The sequence below is a fragment of the Astatotilapia calliptera genome, unplaced genomic scaffold (genome assembly GCF_900246225.1).
Source record: "Astatotilapia calliptera unplaced genomic scaffold, fAstCal1.2 U_scaffold_3, whole genome shotgun sequence".
Classification (NCBI taxonomy): Eukaryota; Metazoa; Chordata; class Actinopteri; order Cichliformes; family Cichlidae; genus Astatotilapia; species Astatotilapia calliptera.
In genome coordinates, this window is record NW_020535767.1 from 911,383 (window position 1) to 918,828 (window position 7,446).

At 42.6% G+C, this 7,446-nt stretch overlaps 1 pseudogene; it reads left to right on the top strand.

Moving 5' to 3' along the window:
• The first annotated feature begins 374 nt into the window (after window positions 1-374).
• Window positions 375-4,694, top strand: LOC113017938 (uncharacterized; annotated as a pseudogene).
• The last annotated feature ends 2,752 nt before the right edge of the window (window positions 4,695-7,446 follow it).

Below are 7,446 nucleotides of genomic sequence, written 5' to 3' on the forward strand. Positions count from 1 at the left end.
CCCAAACTGCTGAGTCTTCATGAAGCCTGAGTGGGGAGCAGTTTCTCTTCTGCTGCCAATAATCAACAATTCCCCAAAATCTGCTTAGTTTGGGAAATGTTTAGGTGCAGGGTGTTGGATTGTCAAAACAGATATGACGCCCACCTCATTCAGACCAAGTGTACCAACATAGTTTCGTCAGCATGTGTTAAAACTGAGCTGGCGCTTTGTGTGATGTTTATAAGTCTAAATGTACTTTTAAAACCTAAACAGACCTTCAAAGCGAATTAAAGGTCTCCCCCCTTTAATGTGATGTTTTTGGAACAAGACCAGATTGAAACAGGTTCCTGCCCTCTGACCTTCAGTGACCTCTGACCTCCTGTTGCAGGTGTGTGTTGCTGCTGCTGTCTGCACTGACTGTTTGTGCAGGTGAGTAGATGAAGTGCACCATGGTCCAGGACAAACACTGAGTGTAAACACTGATAGAAACTGTCCGTCTGTCCTCCAGTCTCTCTGAGCGTCAGTCCAAACCTTCAGCAGTTCTTCACAGCAGCCTCAGTGTCTCTGACATGTGACGGTCAGCTGGGCTCTGATGGATGGACGGTGAAGAGGGACACAGGAAGTGGGACTGAGTCATGTGGAGCAGGTGGGCGGGGCTTTGGGAAGAAAATGGTCCATCCTGTGTTTTTGATGAGTTCAGCCCAGTCAGTGGAGTTTACTGGTGTGAAGGTGAAGCTGGAGAGAAGAGTGAAGAAGTCAACATCACTGTATCAGGTAATGAAGTCTTTCATTTCATCAGACTAACAGCACACTGTTTATACCACCTCTACATCACTCTGTGGGTCTTTTCCTCAGATAAAGAAGTGATCCTGGAGATCCCTGCACTTCCTGTGAGGACAGGAAGTGATGTCACTTACGCTGTAAAAACAAAAATTGGTGGCACAGTCGCAGCTTATTTCTACTTTAATGGACGTCCTGTTGGACCTACATCAGAGCACAATCACCATTAACGTGCAGCAGTCTGATGAAGGTCTCTACTGGTTTCTACTGATGAGTTTGGATCATCTCCTCAGAGCTTTCTGAGGGTCAGAGGTCAGATCACTGTTTCCTGTTAAAGCTTAAACCTGTTGAGCTGATAACAAACTGAATGACCCAGCTTCATATCTTTCCTGCAGATCTACTACACCAACACCACCAACAACAAAAACATCAGCAAACATCCATATCTCCTGTTCTCCTTCCTCCTCTTCCTAATCCCTCCTTCATCATCCCAGTCATAGTTACTGTAGGTTCTCTGGTCCTTGTGTTCTGGTTTTGGTTCTTAGTTCAGCTTCTTTGGAAGAAACACAACAGGTATGATATCCGTCTGACCCACCTGGGCTCTTTTGGTTCAAGCAGCAAATTAAAAATATTTTGAATTTCACTTGAGAAAATCTGAGGGACTTTCCTGTCTGCATTTATTTTGTAGAGCACTGGGTCCCAACATCTTTAGACTGATGCGTTCCCATGGCCCAATTGAAAAGTTTTAAAAGTTCTGGAAGTGGGTCCATAAAAATGAAAATATACTGATATAAACTTGGCTTATCTCTCATTCAAAGTCACGTCAGACAGCTTCCATCAGGGTTTCAATTTTAGGATCGCTCCCTAGAAATTAGATTCAGACTAAAACCCCACAGACACAAACACCAGTTTGGGTTTTTTTCCCGATTGGCTGTCACTTGTTAAGGTGGTATGATACGGGAACAGTGTTCTGTGGTCTCATCACTCTGATGCTGCATCATGCTCTGCTTAATCCATAATCAACCAGTCTTTGCTCCTGAATCCTGTACCTGTAACATCAGACGTCTATGACGGTCTTCTAAACATCCTACAGCAGTGAAGTGATCACCAACGTTCATTCACATCACCTCATTTCTGCAGGGAGACACAGCCAGCCTCTACAAATGATGTCACATATGCCGAGGTCACCATTAGAAGAGTCAGCCAATAAGATGTCAGTCATCCAACCAGAAGTGATTTACTTCAGCTGAGCATAAACACTACAGGTAACATTCTAGCAGGTGACATAAATGAGCGATAAAAGCAAAGAAATTGAGAGTTGAAGAAGATGAGACTTTTTTTCTCCTCTTCATGCTGCCCATGTGTATTTGACCTACTGGTCTCTAATTAATATCTTCAAAAAAGCTGCTCAGACTGACGTTCAGTCGTCATCCAGACAACATGGAAGACTGGCACCGGTCTCTCTGCTCCTCGGTGAGTCAAACACTAACAATCATCGATTTATTTATCACAGCTCCAACAAACAATATGGCAGGGAAAACAACCTTTCAGCAGTTACAAGCTTGCAGCTACTGACTTTTAAAGTTCATGTAAAAATCTGAAAAGTTCGTCAAGGCGAGAGGAACAGTTCATTCTCCTTCTTATGTCTTTCTGGTTCATTGATTGGTGGCTGTGAAGTTGCGGCAGGAACCAAGAAGTGATGTTAATGTTGAATAATGGAGCTCACACTTTTAACTGAAATGTATGAAGAGTGATAGAAAATGGTTTCAAACATGCATGATGAAAGTTTTTCCGGTTTAAATCGATCTCATCATCACTGCAAACCTCTCAGAGGTTCAGACTCTCAGCAGTTTAACCTGGAGTCCTGCAGGAAGTCACCATATAGTCTGGACTAAGTCAGCGATTAAACTTTCTGCCCAGCTAAGTGTCAGTAACATGAAGACCAAAAGAACAAAAGAGACTTGACCTCTTTTCATCAAACATCTCTTCAGTCAGGAAACCACAGCCCTCTGACTGCATGAAGCACAGGGTCCTCTGACTGCGTCCCCTCTTTTATCTAGTCTTCACTTCCTCTATTCACAGCCAATTTTCCATTAAGAGGACTGAGTGTATTCAAACAACCACAGACGGTTTTGACTGTTTAAAGTTCCCATTCCCATTGACATGATGACCTTTAAACAGCAGCAGTGTGGGAGTGAAACAGGCCGCAAATCTGAAAATTAAAAACTGTGCTTTTGAAGGTGGCTTCTTAGTCCCAACACTTTCTTCTCTGCACATGAATGAAAGCTCATCCATGCACAGTTCCTTCTCCATGGTTTACAATGCTGTGCACTGTGATGTTTACCGTTGATTGCCATCTGATCAAAAAATGTATAGAAAACAGGAAAAGACAGGCTATCCTGCGTTTGCTGTCTCGGTGGTATTTTATACTTCCTTGTTCCTGTTACAGTGCACGGTGGTGTTGTGTAGTTTAATCTGCGTGGGCTCACAGATCTGGCAAAAATACAGACCTTCCATTAATTAAGTAGAAGTACAAAATACTACTGTTCAAAATACTCCAGTAAAAGATGAAGTACTGATTCAACTTATTAACTCAAGTAAAAGTAAAAAAAAAAGTACAGACTATGAAATTGTACGAAAGTACAACAGTAGTAGCAGTAAAACCTGGCTGATTGTGACCCACACCCATTACCACACCTTGGCTCATGTGATTAGGTAGAGGATCATCAGGGTCCATTGTCCCTCTCAGTGGGAAACTCCCACTGAGCTTAATGTGGGTCTCTTCACCGTTTGATCCTAGAACTGAAGAAGCTTCCTCAGATGAGAGTGAACGTCTTCAAGCACTCAAAGAAGTCCAGACGCTGTTTCTTTCCAAGCTCCTTAGATTGTGGCAGATACTTCAGGAGATTAAAAAGTTTCCTGAGAGAAAAAAAACAACCAAAAAAAAAAAAACTGTGCAGCCTCAGTCTTTCTTTAAATGACCTCTGACCTTCAGTGACCTCTGACCTCCTGTTGCAGGTTTGTGTGTGCTGCTGCTGTCTGCACTGGCTGTTTGTGCAGGTGAGTAGATGAAGTGCACCATGGTCCAGGACAAACACTGAGTGTAAACACTGATAGAAACTGTCCGTCTGTCCTCCAGTCTCTCTGAGCGTCAGTCCAAACCTTCAGCAGTTCTTCACAGCAGCCTCAGTGTCTCTGACATGTGAAGGTCAGCTGGGCTCTGATGGATGGACGGTGAAGAGGGACACAGGAAGTGCGACTGAGTCATGTGGAGCAGGTGGGCGGGGCTTCGGGAGGTTAAATGGTTCATCCTGTTTGCTTGATAAGCAAAGCGAGCCAATCAGTGGAGTTTACTGGTGTGAAGGTGAAGCTGGAGAGAAGAGTGAAGAAGTCAACATCACTGTATCAGGTAATGAAGTCTTTCATTTCATCAGACTAACAGCAGACTGTTATACCACCTCTACATCACTCTGTGGGTCTTTTCCTCAGATAAAGAAGTGATCTTGGAGATCCCTGCACTTCCTGTGAGGACAGGAAGTGATGTCACGCTACGCGTAAAAAGAAAATTGGTGGGCACAGTCGCAGCTTATTTCTACTTTAATGGACGTCCTGTTGGACCTAAAATCAGAGAAAAACATCACCATTAACGTGCAGCAGTCTGATAAGGTCTCTACTTGGTGTTCTACTGATGAGTTGGATCATCTCCTCAGAGCTTTCTGAGGGTCAGAGGTCCAGATCACTGACATCACTTCCTGTTTAAAGCAAACCTGCTGAGCTTATAATAAATTCAATGACCCAGTTTTATCATCTCTCCTGCAGATGTCTATGACACCACCACCATTTCACCAAGTGCCACCAAACACACCACCACCAACAACTACCAATCTCAATTTCCCCTCCTTCTACATCGTCCTCCTCCATCATCTCACCTGTAGCTGCTCTGGGTTCGTCGGGTCTTCTAGATCTTATTCTGGTTGCAGCTTTGCTGTTTTGGAACAAAAAACAAGGTATAAAGTGTGTCAAACCCCCCAGAGCTCATCAGATTAAACATTTTACATGGAAAAAATTTTTTTCCTTAATAATTATGTAATTATATACTATAATTCAATTATAAACTGTCCCCATTCACATTGTTTAGCAGAGAACTTATCTTACATGAAAAATATAGATATATATTACACACAGAGAAAGACGTCCAGGTTAGGGATAGTCTCAAACTCACAGATACAGGTTCAGGTCCGCCGTCATAAATAGTGCTCCAAATCAGCTGGGATCGGCTGCAGGTGTGACGGTGAGCACAGATGCGTGGGCCAGGGGCGGGGCCCATGATGAGCACCGCCCCAGCAGAGGAGAGAGAGCGCAAAGGAAACAAAACACACAAAACATGTTGCCAAACACAGAGTGAGCCAGCGAGGCACGAGGACCATGACACAAAGCACGTGTATTCTGCCCTCCCTGTACGTTGATGCCCAGTTTGGCAGATAGATAAACAGTTCTTCAAAAGGAGAGGCAAAGGCTTCCAGTTCTCATTGCAGGGTTTATTTGTCTCCCTAATGAAGGCACTGTAAAACTACAAACATAAAAAAAGCATATTAAAACATACATCTGGAACATAATATATTTCTCACATTACAAAGTACAGACTGAAGACTTAGCAACTTGAATTATTGCTGGTATAACCAAGAAAAATAAATGAAAACATGTTAACCCCAAATCCCGCTAGCTTGATGCTAAATCATGATGAAATTTCCTATTGACATGCTAACACAATTAGCATCGGCAGTGCAGCTAACATGCCGGCTTCAAATATGAGAGTCAACAACCCATTTTACATCACATGCTTAACATGAACACAGAATATAATCGTACTTACAAACATATATTTTCTGATTCTCCAGTACAGCCAACTTCAGAGCTAATATTTTGTGTGCTGGTATCAACTTGGCCAGACTCCATGAACTTTTTCTATATTTACTAGCGAAACTTGAGTACACAAACCCGCTTCCTCCCCCTAGTGGGGTGGTGGAGCTACTGCACCCCAGCAGTGGCAGCACAACGTGCAAACTCCAAAACACATTTCTAGCTTTAACTGAACTTCCAAACAGAGCTACTAGATCACTTAAATTACACAATTGAAAGCATGAAAGCATGTGTGTATTGTTTGCGTATTTATACACAAACACTCGTATATAGTCAAATAATTGAAAAAATATGTTCATTTACCTGTTACTACCACACACCAAAGAGTCAAAGAGTCGGCTCTGAGAGTTTCCTTCGCGACCGACACATCACTAGCTGGGATAACCACATTTACTCAGGGCCTTCTTGATGTGATGTTCCTCCTGGCCGCTGTGTCTGTGGGGATGGTGTTCGCTCTGTGTTGTAGCGTCCTGATGACGCCCAGTTTGTGCTCCATGCTGGCAGACGTCTTCGGTTTAGAATCTTTTATTATTTGTCTCATGTTTAAATCCTCGTCTTTCTCATTCCTGCAGAAAGGACGCTGTCATCAAGTCTGAGTCAAGTCACCTATCAGGATATGAACTTCAGGCAATCAGCCAATAAAATTACAGATACACACTCACATGTTGTTTTCTCCAGTCCGAGGACACTGCAGGTACACATTCAGCTGTTATCCAACAAGTTATTGCTTCACAAAATATGATTATGACCCTTTGTCCACTGTGGGTCCTTGTGATAATTTCTCTGCTCCTCTATTCTTCTTGTCTTTCCATCTCCTGGATTCTCTTTTAACCATCTACTCATTCTCGTTCTCTTGTGCATCAGGGCTGAGTTATTGATGGAGTTTCCCAGATCAAATTTAAAGGAGGATGGGAAGAAGAGGATTTTCTCTCTGCCAGTCCCGTCAGCTCCCTGCTAAGATTTAGAGCTTGTCCTGTTTTTCAGTATGAAGGCCCTGCTCATCTGTTTTTCTTGCCATTGCTTAAAAAGTGTACATTCTGCATCCAAATGTCCAGCTGCCTTCAACTTTGATGTTTGTCTTGGCCAAAAATAAGCCTTCAGTTTATTCCTTTGTTTAAATAAAAATCTCTTGCTGATAAACTGAACCCTGGCTGTGGCGTCAGAGTAGCGCTATATAAGTGCTACATAAGAACCAGTCCTTCTACCATTTACTAAAAGCAGGCTTTTGCCAGGGCTGCAAAGGGATTTGTAAAGAATGAGTTTTTAGTGTACTATGCTTCAGGCAGTTGTTGCATGGAAGTGGCTGTTACTGAAAGTCCAGCACAGACCTGTAGTGACAGCCAGTGATTGGCATTTTGAAATGATAATAATAGCATAATGATTTAAAATTCCAGGTTCCTAATGAAGGTCTTGCAGATAAACAGTAATACATTCTATAATTTATTATTAATAAATAATAAACAGGTGGAGCCGGTAGCTCAGCATGTTTGATTTGGCAGTTTTGCACTAGATGAGCTTCCTGAGGCAACTCAAACGGGATCTGTGTTTCCAGGTGGAACTGAACAACAACCTCTCCATTGGAGCCAATAATAAAAACATGAATAACAATAAGCTTTATTTGGGGCTCTGATCTGAGGATGTAACATCATTTGTAATGTGGGTCTCAACAAGCTCAAGGAACGCTTTAAAAGTAGCCATTAATATGGTAAAATCACTGGTAGCCAGTGTAGCGCTGTTTTTTAAATATGCTGAAAGTGTGGCAGCAGA